The 23,129-nt window shown below is 45.4% G+C and overlaps 1 protein-coding gene, 1 non-coding gene and 1 pseudogene across 5 annotated transcripts in view; 2 read left to right on the top strand and 1 right to left on the bottom strand.

The window, feature by feature from the left end:
• Positions 1-23,129, bottom strand: part of Zfhx3 (zinc finger homeobox 3) — a 244,019-nt gene that overhangs the window by 64,059 nt on the left and 156,831 nt on the right. The window lies entirely within an intron of this gene.
• LOC107979753 lies at positions 2,265-2,586 on the top strand (annotated as a pseudogene).
• Positions 8,265-8,372, top strand: LOC113834698. The gene has a single exon (XR_003483432.1). It is a non-coding gene; the product is annotated as a U6 spliceosomal RNA (small nuclear RNA).

Here is a 23,129-nt window from a genome sequence, read left to right as displayed (position 1 = left end):
CACTAATCTCCAGCAACAACAGGCCTGGATGAAAATATTATCACACACATCTTCCAACCCGAGCTCTAGTATAGAAAACGACTTACCACGTTAGGGGCAGCCACTGCCCACGGGGATCACGTGGCCAGTCAATCCATGTGCATAAGCGGAGCTCTGCTGTTCCAAAATACACACAATAAACCAGTTCAACCACACCTATGTTACTGCAGCCAGTCAGAGGAATGGCTTCAGGTGACAGTGTGGTGTTTAGGTGTACTGTTTTAGAAAAGGGTCGGGGAGCTACAGACATGGGGTGTGCGGGGTTAGATCTGAACCTGATTGACCTCCAGTAACTATGAATGTCAGGGAATTACCATGACGACAGAGGGTTAACCCAGGCCTTCAGCTTCAAGAGAAAACACACAGAGACTAGCTCTGAAGACAGATTCTTTGAAGAACTAACTGGAGTTCACCCCCCAAAACGAGCCCAGGCCTGTTTCTAAAATTTAAACATGTTTTAGAAAAAATTTAAATTAAAAAAGGAAGAAATGACTACTCCACCCCATGGTGTGCTAATGTTATTTGTAAACTTTGCAAATGTGAGCATTAAGCTGAGGGAAGAGTTTGTACAAGCGACAAAAGCCAGTGACAAGATGTCATGGAGGAAGGGAGCAGCCTTTTCCTGGGCAGTGACAGAACACAGGAGCTCACTGAGGCCGTGATGAGGGACATAATTTTTAGCGTTTGAAAGCATAGCTCAGGGCTTCTTGGATAAACAATGGAAATGTTTCCTCTCGTTTATAAATAGAAAGTGACATTTTTTTTTTTTCCAAGTGGAACATCAGCACTTGCTCAGTCTCAGGACAGAGGAGAGTCCAGTTCTGAGCCAAGGCAATGCCCCAGGCAGGTGTCAACCTCCCAGATGCCAGAAAGAAGCAAGTGAGAGACCTCACAGGGGAGGCAAAGGCCACGAAGTGCCTCTCTACACAAGAGAAGGATGCATTCCATGCAGAGGCCACCTGCTGGGGGTGACTGGGAGTCACTCAGACAGGGGCCCTTCATCAGCCACTTGACATAAGTCTTTTTTCCAGAAAAAGCAGTCATGGGTCCTTCCAAAGGCAAAAATCCCAATGTACTTCAAAGAACAAATGGTGTCTGAGATGCTCTCTGGGAACCCCAAAATACCACAGGAGTTCTGCCTTTTTTATTCTGATTTAATCTTACATTATGACATAAAGTCCCTGTGACTGTGCCAAACGTTATCCACTAAATGTCACTTAGCCAGCCCTAGGGCCAACGTAGCTAGTTTTCTTAGGAACTTTGCTTCAAAACACTTTGGCCCAACTGAAAATTCTCTGGAGATTGTGAATCGGGTTACTTAAAACCACTACTGTTTGGAATACCTCTGTGTGAATGGGATTTATGTAATGACAGAATGAAACAATGATGCATAAGTAAAACAGAAGTATTATTGATACTGTTTAACTTCTGTAACTCTTCATTGAGATCACTGTGGATTACCTCTACTTTGGCCTCACTTTCTGACACCATGAGCAAATGTGGCAAATACGAACTTCTGTAGTTATAGAAAGTTAAAACAAACAAATAAACAAAAAACTGTCTACATATTGTCTTGAAATTAGATTTTCATTTTCCTTAATTAAAATTATTTTATGCATATAGGCTTTTTGACTGTGAACAGTGTATACATGCCTGGTATCCCCAGAAGTCAAGAGAAGGCACTGGATCCCCTGGAACTGGAGTTTAAAGATGGCTGCTAGACATTCAACTGCAAGAGCAGCAAGTGTCCTGAATTTACTTGTCATCTCTGCAATTCCCACTTTTGTTTTTAGGATAACTCTCCCCTGCTGGGCTCAGAATTAAGAATGCTTTCTGCTCTTGCAGTTCCCAGCCCTCACACTGAGCATGTCATGACTACCTGTAACTCCAGTAGACCCGACCCCCTCTTCTGGGCTCTGCACCCATGTGGCATGTGCATAGACAAACACAAACACATCACATAAAAATGGAAATCAGAACTCTCTATCACCACCCTTTTAGACCACCATACCATATGGTGGTGTACATGCCAGGCTGGCAGTCTGCAGCAGCCATTCTGGAGGGCCCTCCCTGAAGAATCGTGCGTAACATGAAGTTTCCACCATGAATTTAAAATTCTCCCAGATTCAATGTGATAGTTTTTGTTTTGTCAGATTACATTTTATTTTGTTATATTTTAAAAAATGAATGAATGAGCTTTCTGTGCCGATATCGCTCGCGCCAACATGGTAAATGTTCCTAAGACCCGCTGGACGGTCTGCAAGAAATGTGGCAAGCACCAGCCCCATAAAGTGACACAGTACAAGAAGGGCAAGGACTCTTTGTATGCCCAGGGAAAGCGGCGTTATGTCAGGAAACAGAGTGGCTATGGTGGGAAGACTCAGCCTATTTTCCAAAAAAAAGGCTGAAACTGCATAGAAGATTGTGCTAAGGCTTGAGTGTGTTGAGCCCAACTGCAGATCTAAGAGGATGCTGGCTATTAAGAGATGCAAGCATTTTGAACTGGGAGGCGATAAGAAGAGAAAGGGCCAAGTGATCCACTTCTAAGGTGATCTTGTTATGAAGACAATAAGATCACAATAAAAGAAAAAATGAATGAATGAATGGATGGATGGATGGATGAAAACCTAGCTGCTACGGTAAAAGTTAACAACTGAATTGTTGTTCACACCTGCTGGGAGAGGAAAAAATCAGTTTTCCTCCAATGAAATGATGCTGGGTGCATCAACCACTCTGGGGCAGGTCTCATGTTCAGGAAAACCTGACCAACATATAATGGACTCCACTGTGTGTGTTTTAAACTATGCTTTATTTTGTTATATTTTGGTGTTTTTTTTTTAATCTGGGGGGTATTGTTTTATTTTGTTTTCTTGGCTTCAGAGTTTTTTGTTTTGTTTTTGAGAAAGAATTTCATGTTGTGTGGGTAGAGGGAGATGAACTGGAAGGACTTGGGGGAGGGGAAGAATATGAACAAAATATATTTAAATTTAAAAATTGTTTTAAATAATAAAAATGATTAAAAAGAAAAGATAATTTAAAAAGGACCATTAAAGATAATTTTAAAAGACCATTAAAGAAATCCACAACTTGGGGGGGGGGGGCTGGAGAGAAGGCTCAGTAGTTCAAAGCACTTGTTGCTCTTAAAGAGGACCTGGGTTCGGTTCCCAGCAGCACACGATTACAAACCACCCATAATTCCAGTTCCAGGGCATCTGACACCCTCTCCTGACCTGTGCAGACACCAGGCTTGCAGGTACACAAATGAAGGCAAATCACTCTACATACCAAGTAAAGTAAAATAATTCCGAGGAGGAGGAGGAAGAGGAGGAGGAGGAGGAGGAGGAAGAGGAGGGTGAGGAGGAGGAGGAGGAGGAGGAGGAAAGAAAGAAAGGAAGAAGGGGGGCTGGGGAGAGATCCACAACTGGTCAAAACGCAGAGAGCCAACTGTGAGGTGCACACCCTCAATTGAGACATTCACAACTCTTCCACCCAGAGAACACCGAAGAGGAGGAGGGAGAGGGGTTTGAAGACCCAGAAGAGCCGAATATCTGCTGCTAGAGAACGCCACCTAGAACAAGGAAGCTGCGCCAATGAAATTTCAATAATATCGTTGTCTGAACAAGACTTGCACGATGACAACACCAGCTGACATCACAACATGGGTGGGGACAATCTTCCTACCCCTGAAATGAAGAGCTCCAGGCAATCAGCAGCTGTTGAGAGAGGAGTTGTCACTCTTCTCCAGGGAGGAGCGCCAATCCCAAGTAGTCAACCTTCAACACATACACTACACACAACAGCAAAATGGACTCATCAAGTTGTGTTTGTAAATATGTATGTGTATCCATACATTTATGTGTGCATATATAAATAAAACAATAAATCAGCGGTGAGGACTTTGAGGGGGGAGCAAGGACAGGGGAGGAGTTAAAAGGGGTGAAAATGATGACATTCTCAAAATGAATTTAAATAAAATATTAACAGCAACCCTCCTAGCTCTAAGTCAACCAAGCACTCTTGAATGCGCGTAACTGGCTATGGCTCCTACATGGAGCAGGCAAAACCAAACCAAACCAAACACAATAAGCCAATATAAAGTTGCACAGAGGCAAGGGGTGATGGCTGGCTTCAAAGTACTGTTCTATGCTATCTATTGTGTTTCAATTGAGATTGAGGAGACAGAATGATCTTTATACAGCTTCCTGTGGAAGCAAAATGAAGCCCCTGCAATGGGGAAATGCTCTGAGTAGCTGCTTTCCTGGCTATGGTAATCTAACCAGAAAGTTTCCGTTGTGACTTTTCAAAAACAAAACAGGAATTGGCTGTCTGCACATCGGTTCATTCACTTCTCATAGTTGGATGTGTCTTGGCTCATGCCTTCTAGATTCTGGCTCTTGTGGATCCAACTGGGCAAGAATGATATGCTCTCATCCTCATGGAACCTACCCTCCTGTAGATCTACTGCAGGTGACATCACATGGCTCGGTGAAATACAATCACTCTGCCAGAAGGTGTGTGGACAAGAAAAAGAAACATACTTTCCATGGATCTCAGCTCACCATCGGCCTTGGGGCTGCTATACTAGGGCTCCAAGTTAGCGCTGTGCGACACTATCAATCAACAGGAGAAATCATCATAGAATCAAGATCCGCCAATTCTATAAGGCCACTTCATCCCTGAGACTGATCCATGCTTTCCTAGATCTTCACCTGAGTGGTTCTGTATCAAGGCTCTTCCATACCAAACACAATAATAAATCAAATCTTATCAGAATTGAGCTCTAAATCTGTGAAGACTCCAATAATTTCCAGCTGGGGGAATAACACCACAAAAGTACTTTTTAAACTAATTACTCAGATTCCGAAGTGCTGCCCTAATGAGCCTCCTTTCTGCCCAGAACTTACCAAGAAGGAAAACTACCTTCTGGTGCAGTAATTACTGCTTTTCCCCTTCAAACTTCTAACTGGAGATCGATGCTGCATTTTAAGACCCATTGATTTACAATTAGCCTGGCTTTCCTGCTAAAGTGTTTTTTAAGCAGAGTTTACTTTTATTTTATTTTGAAATCTCAGAGATCTGGTTCTTGGATCTTTCACAACCTCATGAGAGGGGACTGAAACTCCTCAAGAGGAAGGTCAACAGCTGAAGGGATGGGTGAGGGATGCAAACCACTCTGGGAAGACAGGGAGAGGGACTGGTCTGGGGGAAAACTTTGGGGGCCTAAAACACCACCACCACCACCACCACCACCCACCACCACCACCACCACCACCACCACCACCCACACACACACACACACACACACACACACACACACACACATACACACTCATACACCAGAGGGCAGGGAATAAAATCCAAAGGGAAGAGGTAGAAGGCAGTGCTGTGGACAGAACTGGGTGCCCAGGCTTCAGGAAGCTTAGCTGCTTGCTGGCTAAAGCTGCTTTTCACTGCTTCTACTACTACTTAGCATCCTCAGGCACGTGCACGCAGGGAGGGGATGGGGGATGGGGGGTGGGGTGGGGGGCATACGACACAAAGAAATAAAGAAAAAGCTTTGTGTATCTTTGCAAAACAAAGCACTAGTTAAAAATAGTGTGTGCAGCAGGGACAGTGTGCTAACATGAGGGGCCTGGCAGCTCCTGCATTTGCACAATCTGTCCCATGAGGAGAGCAGAAGTAAGCGAAGCAATTAAGAACTTCATGCTGATTGCTTCAAGCATGTCTTTCTATGCCATAAAGATAATAGCATAAAGGATATGGTCTTGCTGCGTCTCCCTTCCTCTGTTTGACAACTTCTGCCTTCTGTCTCTGGGATTCGTTCTTGGCTGCCATGTTTGAGGACTCAAGATGTTAGCTAGCTGGACTGGCACCACCTGATGGAAACTATCACTTCCATTCCCAATGAGGCAGCTTTTGTGCCCCGGGCTCACCCTGCCTCTGATTGACAACAAGCCCTGAAGAGGAGGCTGCTGCCAAGTTGTCATCGCCTACAGAGAAGGAAGGCTTAAGATCTTTGGAGAAGGCTTGTAGGCCTACGAACCCAACCAGGATCTCTACAGGTCTATGTGCCATTCCCTCTCTGAACTCTCACTGCAGCTCTTTCCCCAGAGGGACTCGCAAAAGAGGGCCTTGGAGTGATCAAGGTGAAGAATTAATGAAAGGAGGTGAGGGATAAAAACTATTAACTTTTGCCTTTTAAAAAAAGTATTTTATAGCTAGATTGTATAGGCCAATCTCAAAGACTAATACAGAAAAAAAAAAGTGCAATTAAATCCTTGAAAAACTGACAGATCAGCAAAACAAAACCACCCGGAGGAGAAGCCGATTGAGCCTCATTAAGAAAGAGTTCAGCCTGTTTTTAAAACCCTTTCTTAACACTTAGCTGGGTACCTCCCAGCAGTGAGATCTCCCAATGCGGCTGGCATAATTAGTGTCAGAATGGAAAGGAAAAAAAAAAAAAAAATCAGCCTAGGAAATAGAAATTAAAACACAAATTTAGGAGGGAGGGGGAAGTTCAAATGGAAAAACCATTCCAAATTCAAGCAACAAATACCCACTGGTCTCTGTGAGGGCAATGGGGAGACTGCAAAATTCTCTCCGGTCTGCCCAGATAAATGGGTTCCAATTATACAGAGAAAGGGCTGGGCCACAGGGAGAGATTTATGCTGCAATTCTCCATCTTCAACCTCTCCCCTTCCCCCAAAATATATTCTGTGCTGTGGTCAGCTCCACTCCAGGAGGCTGGGTTAATGGCAGATGGATGGCAAAATGCACCAACCTCTGCATCAATTATAACCATCACATCTGACAATGGAGAAAATGAGATCGGGTGACAGATTTCCACACCTTCAGCCATCAGGATCCCCCAACCCTGGAGTGCATGCATGCGTGCGGCGAAATGGTGTGTGTGCGTGAGAGCTCCGGTAAACACATTACATGTGCGGCCGCCGGCCTGTAATAAGGAGGCATGGAGCTGAGATCCATTAGAGAAAAGCAGGCCACTGAGGAAGAAATACTCTGGAGATGGGCAAGACAGCAGGGAGATGAAGCCATTTTATTAAATCAGGCAAATTCTAATTTATTCTGCAGAGAGATGGGAAAGAAAATGGATTCATTCTTGGTCTATCCTCTGAGCTGGCTCTTATCACCCCAGCGGAGGGAGGAGGGAATAACAGGTTCCAAGGCTCATCTGGAAACCAAGGGAAGGTATCCCTTGGAAAAAGCAAGTGTGAAAATCTATTTCACTTTTTGCAAGAGGAATATGGAAACTAGTGCTCAAGCCAGAGAAATTGGTGGTGGTGGTGGTGGTGGTGGTGGTGGTGGTGGTGGTGGTGGTGGTGGTGGTGGTGGGTGTCTCCTAGCTTTCTGATTACTCTGGCAAGTAAAGAAAGAGGGCTTGCAGATTTTGTTCATTGCAATAGGAAACCGGGAGGGCAACCACAGCCCAGATAATGCTAAATTAGAGAAATGATGGAACATCTCCCCCAGTGGTCAGAAATGTCACTTGCCACTTTCCCTACAGTAGGAACTTAACCATTCATTTGTTGTTGCTGAGGCAGTCTGATGTAGCTCAGGCTAGCCTAGAACCCAGTATGTAAATGAGGTACATACAGAATCCAGATTCTCTTGTTTCCACCTCCCAACTGCTGGGATTACAGGTGCCACTCTGTGTGGTTTAAGACATTGCCTTTTCATGTTCAAAGTAGAAAACCCTAAGAAGGAGGAGGAGGAGGAGGAGGAGAAGAAGAAGAAGAAGGAAAAGCCCAAGGAAAAGAAACTCGAGTCAGAACTAAGCACAGAGGTCGCCAGTCATTAACAAAAGGCGCTGTGTTTAGACTGCAATTAGAAAGGCAGGGTTTTAATTAAACCATTACATAAAGTTGCTTTGGCTCCCTATATGGGCCAGCACTTTACCAGCATAAGAGCATTTGCAAAGAAACTGACGACACTGCGTGCGGGTAACTCACTCCAGACACTCTGCACATCTGTGGTGCCTCTGCTGTGTTGGTGAATAAAAGAACAAGCTGGCGAGCCAGGAAAGGTGCCTATACTACAGTCAGACCATAGGAAATCAGCAACACCGTGCAGCTCATAGCTGAACGGAAGAAGATTCAAAGGCTCACACAGAACCTGGGAGGCTCCTGGGGGTTCGAGGGTGGTAGTGGTGAGCATCTCCTGGGTACCCAAGTGAAAGCAGTGCATCTCTATTAACACCCAGGCCTGTGCTTGCTTCAGCAGCACATATACTAAAATTTGGAACGATACAGAGAAGATTAGCATGGCCCCTGCGCAAGGATGACACGCAAATTCGTGAAGCATTCCATAGTTTTTTAATTGGTTTAATTTAGCCATGCCATTATGAACATACTGTATTGTGTATCATAATTGTGCATGACTTTATTTATGAGCTAAATAAATGAATGGAAAAAAAACAAAAAAAAAATCCCTACCAGGCCAAATGTTGCTGGCTTATACCAGGGCATCTTTTAACAGGGAGGGACTACCAGAGGGTACAGCCCTACAGATTTCTAAATCACCTGCCAGAGGTGGGGTGGCAAAGCCCCACCCTGATGCTTTTATGCCACTTGGAATGGGGGCTGCCCAGGCATCAAGGAGGAGCTCAGGTTCAAATTCCTAGGAAGAACCAAACATCTGTGCTTTCCAAGGCTACACTGTGGTTCCTGTTCCCAATGGAGCCCATGTGAAACTGGTTCCTGCTCTGGTCACACAGCCGGGGTCATCTCCATCCCTTGTGATGTGCACCTTGCTGGGTGGGTGAGGCTTGGCTCACAGAAACAGACTGACTAGCTTTCATTCCCTATAGCCTATCAAAATAATCCAGTCACCCGTTTCTTCCCACGGGGCCTGCCAGAAGGGAGAACTCCACACTGACACCTGCAGGCAAAGATGCAGACTGCACCTCCTCAGGCGCAGATGGCACTCCTCTCTACCCAGCCTGCCTGAAACACTTGCTTCACACGCCAAAGAAAGAAGGTGGCAAGCCAATACTGACAAAATGATGACCTTATATGATGTTCAGCATTGGGCTATCTTCTTAGCACTTCTGACAAAGCCACAGAAAGAAAACCTTAGCTACTGCTCATTAGCTGCCAAGATGCTCTTACCCCATCTGAAACACAAGGTAAACCAAAGACATTTTAGGCCTTTAAAGATTAACCCTGTTTTGACTTCTTGACAACAGGAAATTCCTCAGGTTACCTGGATAGTAGGATTGAAGGAAGGAAGGAAGGAAGGAAGGAAGGAAGGAGGGAGGGAGGGAGGGGGGAGGGAGGGAGGGAGGGAGGGAAGGAAAGAGTAACTTTTGAAGTTACCAAAAGCAGAGGTAAATTCTGCCCCCAACCTCTCGGCTACGGCCTGCTTTGAGCTCTGCAGTGTGAGGATGGCCCTGCACTCAGCACTTCTGATTCTGTCAGTGATGAAAAGCAGAGTGGCCGGCCACACCAAAATGCTCCTACAGGGGGGTTACACCACCTGATCCTGTGAACGGCCACAAAGGGCACAGGGACACTGCACCTCAGCCTAAAAGGCAGGTAGCCAATCAGCACTCATCTTGGCATGGGGAGGACATCCAGAGTTCTTCTCTGGGGTGTGGTGCCCAAGAAGGGTGTGTGTATTGGGGAGGGGGGGTGGGCAGTTCACGGAATGCTCCCCCTCCCTAAGCTGTAGTGATACAGAGTTTCTGCTCAGTGCCTTCCCTTCACCAGAATGGAACCTGGAGGAAATTATTTTAGATCAAGTCCAGAACCCAGATTCAAATCAACGAGGCTGACTTTATGACTTATTTATTCTTTCTTCCTTCACGGACAGAAGGGTAATATAAGAGCAACTCCTTGGCAAACCTTTAAGGGTAGCTGAAGCGACACTGATGCGAATCAATGCTCCCTTTGTGAACACATTACTTGGCAGAAACTGGCTTTCTGAAACCCCTTAAACACAGCCGGCCAAACAAAAAGAAGGGGGAAGTGTCCTTCAAACAAAGGGATGGGGTGAAAATAAAGAGAGTCGACTGCACTTTATTCTTTTTCATAGAAGCAAATGGATCCGGGGCTTTTATACATTAATCAATCAATATCACTGACTGTACATCAGCAGGGTAGCCAAGTTATGAATGACCTTTCTGGCGAGGAGGACACTTTTAATGCTCATAAGACTGCTCATGGCTTAGCAACTTCCCGAATTTGTGCCTGCATGATTACCCCTTCAAGGCGAGCAGCCGTTAGCACTGTACTAAATATGGCAAGGTTAGTCGTGGCCAATTTGCGCAGTGGGAGGGGTGGGGAGAGACCTGGACCTGGGGCCACCCAGTGTATGCATGAGTTGCTGCAGCCTGGGTGACTTGGAGAGACCAGAGACCGAGCCTGGCCTCCCCCTGGAAAGAAGAGCCTGCCAGGCGGCTGTTGGGTGGCTCGGCTGGAAACCTATGCCTAGCTCACCTCCCATCAGCTCTCAACAGCCCTCTATGCTGTTATATAATATTCCATGTTTGCTTCTTATTTCTTAACCTATTTGTCATTGAAATTTTCCATATTAATTATTCTCAATCAATTTACAGTTATTTTACAAATATCTTTCCCAACATTGGAAAATGTCTACTTTTATTTTTTGTATTTTTTTGAGATTATAAAATAATTACATGTCCCTCTCTTCCCTCTAAGCCCTCCCCTATGACTCTTCCCACGTTTCTTCAAATTCATGGCCTCTTATTTCACTCATTTGTATTGCATGGATATATGTATTTGTGTATATATCTACTTGTAGATTGTAAAGCTTGCCTCTATGGTCGTCTAAATAGTTTTATAAATAGTTGCACTGGCTACTGTGGGCATTCCCAGGTCTCTCCTTAGGTCACCTCCAAGAGCCCTCCCCATGTTCCCAGGGTTCCTCCCAAAAGGGACTTAACTTTCACCTTGCTGAGCTGTTTTTCTTCCTTGCAGGGACCCACAGAAGGGCATCTTTAAGGGACAAGATTCTTGCTTGCTTACACACTCCAGAAATACCTGACCCGGAGAAACAAACGTGGGCCAATCCTCTTTCTTTTCCCTCAGTAACTCAGCCATCCTGCTCATGCCCTGAAGGCAGAAAGACTCCCTACATTCCACTCTTAGTGGGTAGAAATGGGGCGAGGGGCGGTCCGTGGTTTGGATTTCTATGACAACCATTATGGTCTCAGGGAGGCCACATGGGATAGGATAAAACCCCAGCCACTCCCCATCTCCACCTCCACTTTCTTCTCCCAGTGTCTATCTCCTTAACTGTGGCAACAGTGTCTGCAGAAGCCTGGTGGTCTACTTACGCGGCCCCTCTTTTTCCTGTCACCCAGAGTGAGAAACAAAAACTCGGGGAGAATTTTGAATAGTGCTTTAACTTCTTACAAATCACAGAAGAAGCCACCAGAAATGCCTCCACCAAATACAGGGAACATTCATAGTGAGAATGGCTGAGACCACTTCTTAGGCTACTGACTCTCCCAGCCAGGTAGAACAGGACACAGCTTCAAGGAGATGGAACTGTTTGCTCTAGCTATTTTTCTGGGCCTAGACACAGGATAGGACCTGGGTGCTTACTCACATTTCTCAGGGCAGGAGATAACATAAGGAGCCACTTCCAATGGTGCCACTGCCAGGCAAAAGGTCCCTGGGCCCCAAGAGAGACCCAGAACTGCAGTATAGGCATGGATGATAAATACTGAACCAAGAAACAAGATCTTGTAGGTGTCTCTAAAGAGCTGGAACTTCTTCATAGGCCTTCAATGTGAGGGATGTTACTCCTCACATGACTGCTAAGAACACTGCAGAACATCCCCCGTACCCTCATCCTGACAAAAGTTCTTGGCTTTCTTTTCTAGCCTGGGTCTTCCCATCCAGTGTCCCACACATATGTAATACAGAGCATGTCTGGGGTTTTTGTTTTTTGTTTTTTTTAATGTAGTCAGAGTCCCATCTAGAAAACATATTTTCTATTTTGAACTGAAGGACACTTCCACACTAGCTGCTTGCTCTAGAATGTTGTCACACAACCCCTTCCTGGTTTGTCAGATACTGAACTGAACATCTTTCTTTTCTCTGGAGAGTTGACAATCTGCAGACTAGTAAGTGGGCCTACTCCCACCCCCACCACTCACCTTTCATTATTCAAAAAATAACAATTTCTCCTGCCTCTTTAAAAACTGTGTGTGTGTGTGTGTGTGTGTGTGTGTGTGTGTGTGTGTGTTCTGAAACACAGTCTTAGTATAACCCAGGCTTGAACTTGTGGCAATCCTCCCTCAGCCTCCAAGTCACAAACATTTGGGTCATCTTTGCAGCTGTTATGTGGGACCCCTCACTTGAGTGTGGCCACTCAGGGCAGGCTTGAGCTTAACTTGGTCTTGCCTTCTGGACCTCTCAAACATCTACTCTACAACTACTCAAACATGTAGTTTCCTCGACATCTTCAAAAATTCACTCCCGCCTACAAACTACAAACTCAAGTGATCAGGGACAGAGGGGACCACAATGTGGTACCTGCCTTCAATCCCAGCACAAAGGAGGCAGAGGTGAGAGAACCAGGAGACTCAGAAATTCAAGGGAAGTTCCAGCTACAGACCAAGTTCAAGGCCAGCCTGGTTACAGGGTACTCTGTCTCAAGTAAACAGAAGTCTGGAAAAAGAATGGTGCTCACATTTACATTACAGTTTACAGAGTCAGCCCATCCTCACAACCTTGGTAACTCCAGCCTCATGAGACCACCCTACCGCCTGTAAGTAAGGCACAAATGCTCCCCCAGAAGCCAGAGTCTATAAGGAAAAAATAGGGGGAAATTCAAGTGGCAATGACAGACTCATCACGATGCAAGAGGTGCAAGTTAAGAGGAAAGTTAAAGAGGTGCAAGTTAAAGGAACAAGCCACAGAGCCTGAAGGCTTCCCACAAGAAAAGCCATAGGCCCTCTTTTCTGCCGAATGCTCTGTGTCTTCTGTTTCCTATGGCTATGAGCTCCATGAGAAGAGGTGGTTATGAAATGAGTGACTATGACCTAAGGGCAAGCAGGACCATGCCAGGCCACTTCTGAAGCCCTCCAGGGATCTCCCATAGCATTCACACCGCAAACTCAGGGCAGGGTTCCAAAAGTAGAAGTCATGCCTTGTGTTAGCTGCTGCGCCCTCCCAGGTACCTACCATCTGCATAGCCCACCCTTCCACCCTAGGACTTCAGCAACAGCTGCAACCTCAGCCTGAAGTGTTCCTTTCCTTCTTCACATGGCCAATCAGGTCTCAGCCTAAATGTCACTACCACCTTAGAGGCAAAGGAAATGATTAACTGAGACTGTACCCAGCCAGGGTAACCAGTGAGCAACATGATCCTTGAGAGGAGGAGCTGTCTACTAAATGAAGAATGGCAGAATTCAAACATTGCCCATTGGTCAAGTGATGGGGGATGTCCTTCTGTATGTTGTGAATACATGTTTCTCTCATTGGTTAATGAATAAAGCTGTTTCAGTCAATGGACAGGCAGGATGTAGCCAGGCAGGAAGTACAGGCAGGGCTACCAGACTAGGAGAAGACTGGGAAGAGGAACAAACACAGAGAGTGAGTCACCAGCGAGATGCCACATAGCCACCAGACAGGTAGGGTGCCTGGGCAATCTCCAGTAAGCCAAGACTGTGTGGAGACACATAGATTAATAGAAATGGGTTAATAATTAAGAGAGCTAGCCAATAAGAGCCTGAGTCACTGGCCAAACAATTTATATGAGTCTCTGTTAATTTGGAGCTAAAATGCTGCAGGATTAGGTGGGACAGAAACTTCAGTCTACAATCAAGTCCAAATGAAATGGGAGGCATGGGCAATGATCATCAATGGCTGTGAACATCAAGAAGTTGGCTGCATATCCCTGGGGAGAGAGAGTACGTGTGCAGCAGCCTAGGAGGGAAAGTCCAACTGGCCATACCTTAGGTCAAGTTGAGGTATAATCAGTAGACCACAGGTCATAGAGGGGACAGAACAACGTGTTAGGCAACACCAAAAGAATGTTCTCATCAAAAGTCAACCTGCAAGAAATTCTGAAAGAGTAGATCTGGCTTCTTCAATAGAAATCTCAGGGACGTGTGGGAGGTGAGAAGGGGAGCCTACAGATAAAAGGAGGTTTTGGAGACATTTCAGTTAATGAAGATATGAAGATTACACTTGCATTTGGATTTATTAATCTGTGGGGGGGGTGTGAGAGGGGGGGTCCTCTCTTTCTACCTTGTTTGAGACAGGGTCTCTTGCTGTTCCTGGCTGCCCGTGTCAGGCTAGCTGGCCAACAAGCTTTGGGCATTCTACTGTCTCCACTCCCTCACCCATCCCCCACCTCACCATAGGAACACTGGATTACAAATGCATGCTAGACATCTGGCTTTATGTGGGTTCTGGGGGTTCAAACTCAGTGTCTCCTACTTACACAACAATCATTTTACTCACTGAGCCATTTTCCAAGCTCGGCACCTGGATTTAAACAAATCAGATCTTGAGGGTTGAAGGGGGATGTTCCTGCACTAAGGAATTTTTTGGTAATTTTTATAATGTTCCTATTTCTAAGAGTTTGATAATGATATTGTAGTCATGTTAAAAACATACACCAACTAAAATACTTGCAAAGTAAGCTTTTTTTTTTTTTCCTTTCAAAATAATGAGGGGAATGTGTGGAACACATGGCTAAAACATGAGTTGATGTCTGCTAAGGAGGGAGGGTTAATGATGCCCGTGTATGACTTTGTGCTGGAGGTGGTGGTGGTGGTGGTGGTGGTGGTGGTGGTGGTGGTGTTTGGCTGTTTCTGAGACAGAGCCTCACTACATAGGCCCAGACTGGCTGACCTCAAACTCACAGTCACTCTTGTCTCTGCCTCTTGAATGCTGGGAGTTCACATGTGCACCACCACACCCAGCTGCCACACCTCTAACACAAAAAACCTTTTGACAAAAACCAAAGATACTACCTATCATGAGCACTGTTCACTAACAGGCGACTAGTCAGCCAGTAGGCAACCCATCTTAGGCAAGTTAATTCTTTGCCTAACGCATTATGTTTTCTTTTTGTCACTGGATTTTAATTCTTCGTCCCATAGTTATACTTTACTTTTTGTTTACTACCCACAAGCTCATGTGGAAGGAAAAGCCTGTGAGGCATGGGGCCAGGCCACCCACATTTCCCACTGTGGCCCTCGGGCTCTGACTAGCACATGAGGAAGCTTCCTTAAATACACACTAGGAAACAGATAGGAGCATGCACAAACAAGACCACATTAATCATTCAGCAGCAGCTCAAAGCACTGCCCTGGCTTGCATTTGCATGCTCTGCTCATCCCACATCCTGGGAAGACGCAAGGGCTCCCATGCCACGAGCCAGGTTCAAGCGCTACATCCTAACAACAGATCATCACATTATCAGAAGACGCACAGATGTGCCGGAGGGGGCGCTGTCGGTAAAGGTACTTGACATCAAGCCTGATGACCTGAATTCGATCCCCAGAGTCTGCATGGTGGAGTTGAGAGTCAACGTCTGCAAGTTAACTTCCTCTGGCCCTCACTTGTCCACTGTGGCACGCCCCTCAGCACTCACAGGGGTCATAGCAAATACTTTAAAAAAAAATTAAGATGTATGTAAAGCTTGGGACCTTCTCTAGAAATTTCTGAATGGAGTTTAGAAGCAGCCTATCACAGGCAGCTCACGCTCCTTGGTCCTCATTCTGTTCGTGGCTGCAAGTATCACTCAATCACGTGGGTGACACCAGAGCCAATAACTCAGTCCCAACAGCTATCAAATCTGATCCAAGAATAAGAGCCATGCGGACATGGTGGTAGATGACTGCCACCATGCCATAGTACGAAGGAGACTGAGGCAGGAGGATTGAGGGTTTAAGGCTCACCTAAGTTAAACAGAAAGGCCCTCTCTCAAAAATTAAAAATACAATTAAAAAGATAAAACCCATCAATCATCTACATGACAAGCTGTCTGGAAACAACCAGACATTGCAGTTTTGAAGATGAGGACTAAGGCAGTGAAATGGAATGGTGTGCAATTTACAAGTCATTAGAATGCCAACTGAGCAATGACATGCATTCCCAGAATCCTGCAGGATGCAGAGAGACAACATGGGCTGGTACACTTCTCATCACGGAGCCTGGACAGACACTAGGCAATGTGAGCACGTGTCGATCCATGAGATTCTGTCTGTCTGTTTCTGGGGATTGAACCCAGGGTATTGAACACAAGCTAAATAAGCTCTTGATCTCCAAACTTTCCAGCCCTTCTGAGAGACTCTTAAAATGTAACTTTGGCATTTTGACCCTCTCGTCTGTCCCTTAGGCTAGAGAAGCAGGTGGAACTGCTTTAAATAATTATTTTAAATAGAAGTTGACACATTCACCTGACAGAAAACAGTCATGTTCATGAACTTGTGACTTAAGGGATTCTACCAACAAGTGTCTGTGGGTGAAAGGTGGGTGACTGCTGTACGCCCAGGCAGAGCTGGAATCATGATGCTGAGAACCAGGTAAACCACAAAGAAAGGAGGCTGATGGGGGCTTCTCAGAGCTGAGATACCCAAGGTCTCATCACAGTAACTAGGTCCTGTGGATTGCACATGAAATGTCCCTCAAAATCCACATGTTGATACTTGGTCCCTGGGCAGTGGTCAGTGGGTCTGAGGACCATGAGGATGAGAGAGTGTAAACTCTCTCATTAATGAGGTAGGCCACTAAAAGTACACATAGGCCCACTTTTATGGGTAAAATGACTGAGGCTTTGGAAGCAAGCCACTAGGAGCATGGAAGGGGTGTGTGCACATGCATTGTTCTAAGGTAAGGGGTCATTGCTTTCATGAGATTGCCCGAAAGGCTTAAGAAGCCTCGGGTTACGCCATGAGACTGAGGCTACAGGGCTCAGGGAGGCACGAATCACACACAGCTCTTGTGTCACTTCATGACTGGGTCTGATCTAAAAGCCCATGGTGTTCATTGTTTGACAAAGAGGTAAAGGACCACAAAAGGGTCTCCTCGGAGATGAGGAGATACGGATAAACATGAGATGGGTGCCGGGTCATAGGAAATGTCAGAGAACATTCAGAGGACCCTTTCACTCCCTCCTAGAGGGTCTTCAAAGCAATCCCAAGTCTTTGAACATACTCGGTACACAGCAGTACAACTGACCCTGCCATTCCAGGTCTCTCGTCCACACAGGCATAAAGTTAGTCTGCAGCTCCAGCTATACCACAAGTCACAAAATGACCAGCCAGCTACAGGATAAATAGTAAAAACTCAACGCCCAGACTCGCTGAATCCAAAAAGGGAAAAAGTTCTAAAAAGTATGAATAGTTAATTGGGGGGGGGTCATTCTTATGATCAATCCCTCCCCAGTGTGTGTGCATAACAATTTTGGAAGTAAAATAGTAAGTGTGCAAAAAAATAGTAAGTGTGCAATAATCTCATTTTGGAATGTTCACTGCTACTATAACAATTCAGGACCACATCTCATTGACATCAACATCTCCAAAACTAGGAGGCCTCAGCGTCAAGCCTCACTAACACTGTGGTTGGAATCCTTAGCCTTGGGCCCAGTGCATTACAACCTTGCTGCCCGTCTAGAGATGCTCATCTTTGATTCTGCTCCACAAATGGCTGATCATGGCAGCATCGCAGGATTACCACAAGCAGTCACGCTAACTTCAGAAAAACTAGCACCTTTCAGTCCAGAAGAGTCCGGAACGGCATCACCCAGCTAAGAGAACACTGGGAGTGTGTGAGCTCTAGGGCATGAGCCAGCAGCAGAAAGCAAGAACTAGTGGGTCAGACAGACACAGCATACTTCAGGAGAAACACGCCCTCAAAGGTTGCAATGAAAGACACTAATGCAATGAGCTGGTGCCCTCTGGAGACAGCCGGGAGGTGAACTCCTCTCCCATCTACTGTTGACCATGCCTTAAAGAAGTGATGCACTCCTGTTTTGCCTGGATCATTCGGTTTTGCTCATTTCTTGTCAAATCTCACCTAGTGGACCCAGGGACACTCCAGTCTTAACATAAGCAAAAGAAAGCCCGTGTGTGTGTGTGTGTGTGTGTGTGTGTGTGTGTGTGTGAGAGAGAGAGAGAGAGAGAGAGAGAGAGAGAGAGAGAGAGAGAGAGAGAGAGAGAGAGAGAGAGAGAGAGATATTAAGCCCTTTCTGAGGTGGTGGCCTCAGACTGTACATTTGGTATACTATGACAAAACTGTTTTGTTGGTTTGTTCAGCTAATTAGCACTGATCAGTGAAAAGGGATATTTGTGGAGGAAGGAAATACACCAAGAGCACTGGAGAGACACCCTGCATGTGCAGGATGGGGATGCTCAGAGCCCACACCAAGATGGTGCCCACAGAAGCAGGGGTGCTGGCTGAGGAACTGCTGAGTGGCAGGGCATGCATCCCCCTGCCCAGCAGAGGGTTGCACTTTTAGGGATGAACAGTAATCAGATATTAAATAATCAGCCAAACAAGGCTGTCAACCCCTTTTGGAATGAGATAAACAAACAGTACATAATTACAATCATGCGTGCCACTCTGCACTACAGATTAAGTGCTATATTCATTTAGAAAAGTGGGGAGTGTGGGAAGTGAGTGTGGTTTCGGTAACAGCCTCTCTCCCCCCGTTACTGTACAGGCTCCCTGTCTGTACTGCCCCCACTTTCAGCATCAGCACCTCGCTGAGCCCCAGAGCCAGACACCTCACAGCCATTCTCATCTGCTTTGTCCCCAGTGGCTCCCTGAGAACCCGCCTAAACACCAGAGTCCATTCTGCTGTTCCAAATGGTGTATGCTTACTTTTGGGCAGCATAGACAAGCTTTACTTCCCAGTCTTCCCATTCTATTGGGGAGTTGGGGGCATCTCTCTAAAGGGCAGGTCAGGAGATTCTGCTATGACTACCATATAACTCATGACTCCCTCAAAACGTGAACCCAAGGTCTCCTTCTCAAAGAGAATATGGTCCTTTATGGGTGTCCCTTAGCACTTCTGTCCCCTCTGTCTGCTGACCAATAGAGTATGGGTGTTTTTTAGAGTCCACTCCAATGAATCCTTTGGGAATCCATTCCTCCAAGACAATGAGTGTCCTCAGGCACAGAGCATGTTGCCTTGCCTTCACTTCTGGCTCTTCTACCCTGACCACTTCACCAGGCTCAGGGGCAGCAGAGCACTGGCCATGTAAGGAGATGGAGACACTGCCCTGTGTATAGCAGACTAAATAACCACCTTCAGATAGCAAGAGGGGAGCCAGTTGACAGCAGAGAGAGGTGACAATGACTTATCCAGGAGGAAAGTCAGAAGGCTGTGCATAAAAACTACAATAAACAAACAAACAAAAAAAATGGTTAAAAGAAATAAGAGGTGAGTCCACACTATCAGAGCCATCCCAGGACAGCTCTGGCTCCCATCCGTTCATTGGAGAAAATGCTAAAACTGGAGGTTCTTTTGTTTGTTTGTGTTTGTTTTTGTTTTGGCTTAATGGAGAGTTTATCTAATTGAAAAACCCTAGGAGATTGGGGGGAACTAGAAATGTTCAACAGCAAGCCTGGCTCCAGAACCCCACTTTCCTTCTATGCTCCTTAATACAGCTGCCAACCTGTCCTGCTCCCCCTGGGGGCCAGCCCTGCCCTCTGCAGCATCCTGCCAAAGCCACTGGCTTACTGAAAAGAGGGCTCACCAATAGCAACCAGTGTGTTTCACTTCCTTAAAGGAACCAGCGGGGACTGGAGAGATGGCTCAGAGGTTAAGAGCACCGGCTGCTCTTCCAGAGGCCCTGAGTTCAATTCCCAGCAATCACATGGTGGCTCACAACCATCCATTATGAGATTTGGTGCAGATATACATGGAAGCAGAATGTATAAATAAATAAAATCTTTAAAAAAAAAAAAAGGAATCAGCGGTTAAATTTACCACAGTGTCAACTTTCATATTTCTAAGATCCTGCTACTCTACTGTGAGAGGTAGTGTGTGTGTGTGTGTGTGTGTGTGTGTGTGTGTGTGTGTGTGTGTGTGTGTGTGTGTGTACATTAGAGGCATCAGATCCCCCAGATTTCGAATTGTGAGGCACCGGATGTAAGTGCTGGGAATCAAATGCAGGTCCCCTGGAGGAGTGATGCACATTATTAACTGCTGAGTCTTCTCTCCAGCCCAATTTGGCCTTTAAAAAATGTTTTGTTTTTTGGGTTTTTTTTTTGTTTTTGGTTTTTTTAGTTTTGCTATTTATATGTATGTGTCTGTCTGCCACAAACATTCACGGGCCTGCGAATGTCAGAAGAGGGTGTTGGATCCTTGGAGCTAGAGTTACAAGTGGGTGTAAGCCGACCAATGGTGCTGGCAACTGAACTTCGGTTCTCCGGAAGAGCCGCAAGGTTCCCCCACACACATCCTACACACACACTTCAAGACAGAGACAGGGTTTCTCTGTGTAGCCTGGCTGTCTTGGAACTAGCTCTGAGACCAGGCTGGTCTCGGACTCACACGGCGCTGGGACTGAAGGCCTGGGCTGCAGCTACCACTGCTACTGCTGCTACCGTGGACTGCAGCAACTGTTTTTAACTGCTGAGCCATCACTCCAGCGCCTCACCTTTTTTTTTTTTTTTTCCCTTGTTGAGACAGGGTCTCTCAGTGACCGTGAAGCCTACCATCCCCACTAGACTAGCTGACCAGGGCACTTGTGTGACTCTTCCTCAAGGCCTGGAGTTACAGACTCATGATACTATACCCAGAGTATATGTGGGTGCAGGGGGTCCACACTCAGTATTTTTGCTTTTACTACTGTTTGAGCCACGCACATACCCCCCCCCATCTTCCTTCTTACTCTGTAATGGTTTCTTCAGTCATTCCCAAGTTCACCACTTCTCACCTGCACTATCAGCAATCCATGCCATTTTAAGAACACAATTCCTTTGCCTAGACTTCTAGGAAAAGTGACAAGTAGAGACCAGCTGAAAACAAACTCAGTGACCCAAACCATCCCATTTAAAACCTTGATTCCTTACTAACAGTCTCAAAGTGTCTCTATGCTAGGTTCTCAGAAAAGGAAAGTAGGGACATCAGTGGAGTGTCCTGGAAGGAACCAGGAAAGCCAAGTGACACAGGCTGAGGCCGTCAATACAGTGCCTCCTGGTAACACGCCCTGGGAAGGAAGGCATCATCATTTCTACAGTTTCTACCAAATGCATAACCTGTTTCTAACCAGAAGAAAACGCCACACAAAACAAATGGAAAAGAAGTCATCCAAACAGCTGGCTGCATGCTACAAATATGTCGAGACCATACAGGATGGGGGAAGGACTGAGGAAGCTCTCCGGGTAAAAGTTCTTAAAAGGAGGCACAATGGGTAAATAGAACTTGTGGTTTGGGATCTGCCGATTACTAACAGTTCTGTATTAATGCTTTCTGACTTGTATAATTAGTCTCCAGGTGGATGAAACAACACTCTTGCTTTTAGGCAGTATACACCAGTTAGGTAGGTGCACCAGGCCTCAAATTTACTCTGAAAGAATTAAAAAAAAAATATAAGGCACATATCTGAGTACATACATGCATGTATTGTACACACCAATATCCTTTATGTATATGCAGGGCATCAGACTCTACAAGAGGGAGGAAGTGTAAGGCAATGGCAGTGGGGAAAGGCTCACTTGTGAAAGCTTCATATAAGAGTTCTGGATGCTGCATCACTAACTAGTCTGTAAGTGAAATTCTATCAATGTTACCATTTCTCAAAGAAGTCACGAGTAGAAAACAAGACTCCTGGCATCTCTAGATCAATTATAGATTTGTTACTAGTGGTAAGAATTTGCATTATACACATTACACATTTTAGATTTGTACAAATTTCAATTACTGTTGTTTCCACGTTACTAATGAAAATAGAGTTCTGGTCAGCACCTATAGCAGCTGCCAGAGCAGCCTGGAAATCTGAACTCTGTATCTACAGCTCAGTCCTTCCTTCAGTCAAGATTTACACACATGAAAAACTCCTTCTGGGTTCTGAACATGTTCAGGAGATCAAGGAGAGTTTTAAGAACTTATTTTGAATAAATTTGTGATATCATTTTGGGTCTTGGTCTGAGATCCTTTCTTTAGCTAAAATGCCCTGCTCATTGGCATTTGAGCAAGCTCCCAGGGCCTCACACTACCCCAGGTCTTCTTTTTTTCCTGCCTTTACTCATCAATCCAGAGACAGGCTGACCTTCTCCTTGGGAGATTCCTACCACCCAAATCAAAAATTCTTCACACCCATGAAGGACAAGCAGAGGCATCTGTCCTGTTCTACATGGGTGTACAAGTGTGCGTGGGTGTCCACATCCCAGAAAGGGAGCACAGGCAGGTCCATTTCTTCTATTCCTTTATACTGACTCATAACTACTAGTATTCAACCAACATGGGCTTAATACACAGCTGTGAAACTCAACATGTCCAGTTCCCAATACCAAAACATGGGGGAGCTGCCAGTGAATTACCTCAGGATGACACCTGGAGAAGGAGTTCTGCTGGCGTATCTCGGTGTGCATGTGTACGACGCTCTCTTCAATGGGAATCTATGTACATTAACTCATTTTGTCTTATTAGTGTGATGGGATTTGTTCTTGATGAATCCGCAGCTCTCTATCTGCTGCTTACCGCCATTCCATTATCTCTACATGTTTATGGATTTTCCCCTTTATTACTCATTTTACTTTTTTTCCATCAAGTATATTTCATATATGAGGTAGTAATTACCAGTTTCTCCACTTCTTACATTTGAAAAGTTTGCCTTTTGTTTTTTTCTGATCATAAAATGAGTAAGTGCCTATTGTTGAATGATCTTGAAAATGTGTGTGTTGGGGAGGGGACTTTGAAGGAAATAAAAATCCAACTACAATCAGTTGTAACATTGCAGTATATTTATATACATTTTAAAGGAACTGAAGATGATGACATATGGTTTCATGTCTCCCTCTGTCTATGGAGCCATCTTCCGTGTCCTTAAATATTCAACTACAACACTACTTAATGGCTACCTAGATTTCCCATCATATAATCAGAACACAGTTTACTTAATCCTCTCCTTA

The sequence above is a fragment of the Cricetulus griseus genome, chromosome 3 (genome assembly GCF_003668045.3).
Source record: "Cricetulus griseus strain 17A/GY chromosome 3, alternate assembly CriGri-PICRH-1.0, whole genome shotgun sequence".
Taxonomy (NCBI): domain Eukaryota; kingdom Metazoa; phylum Chordata; class Mammalia; order Rodentia; family Cricetidae; genus Cricetulus; species Cricetulus griseus.
Note: the sequence above shows the minus strand (reverse complement) of the source record. Positions and strands in the feature narration are given on the sequence as shown.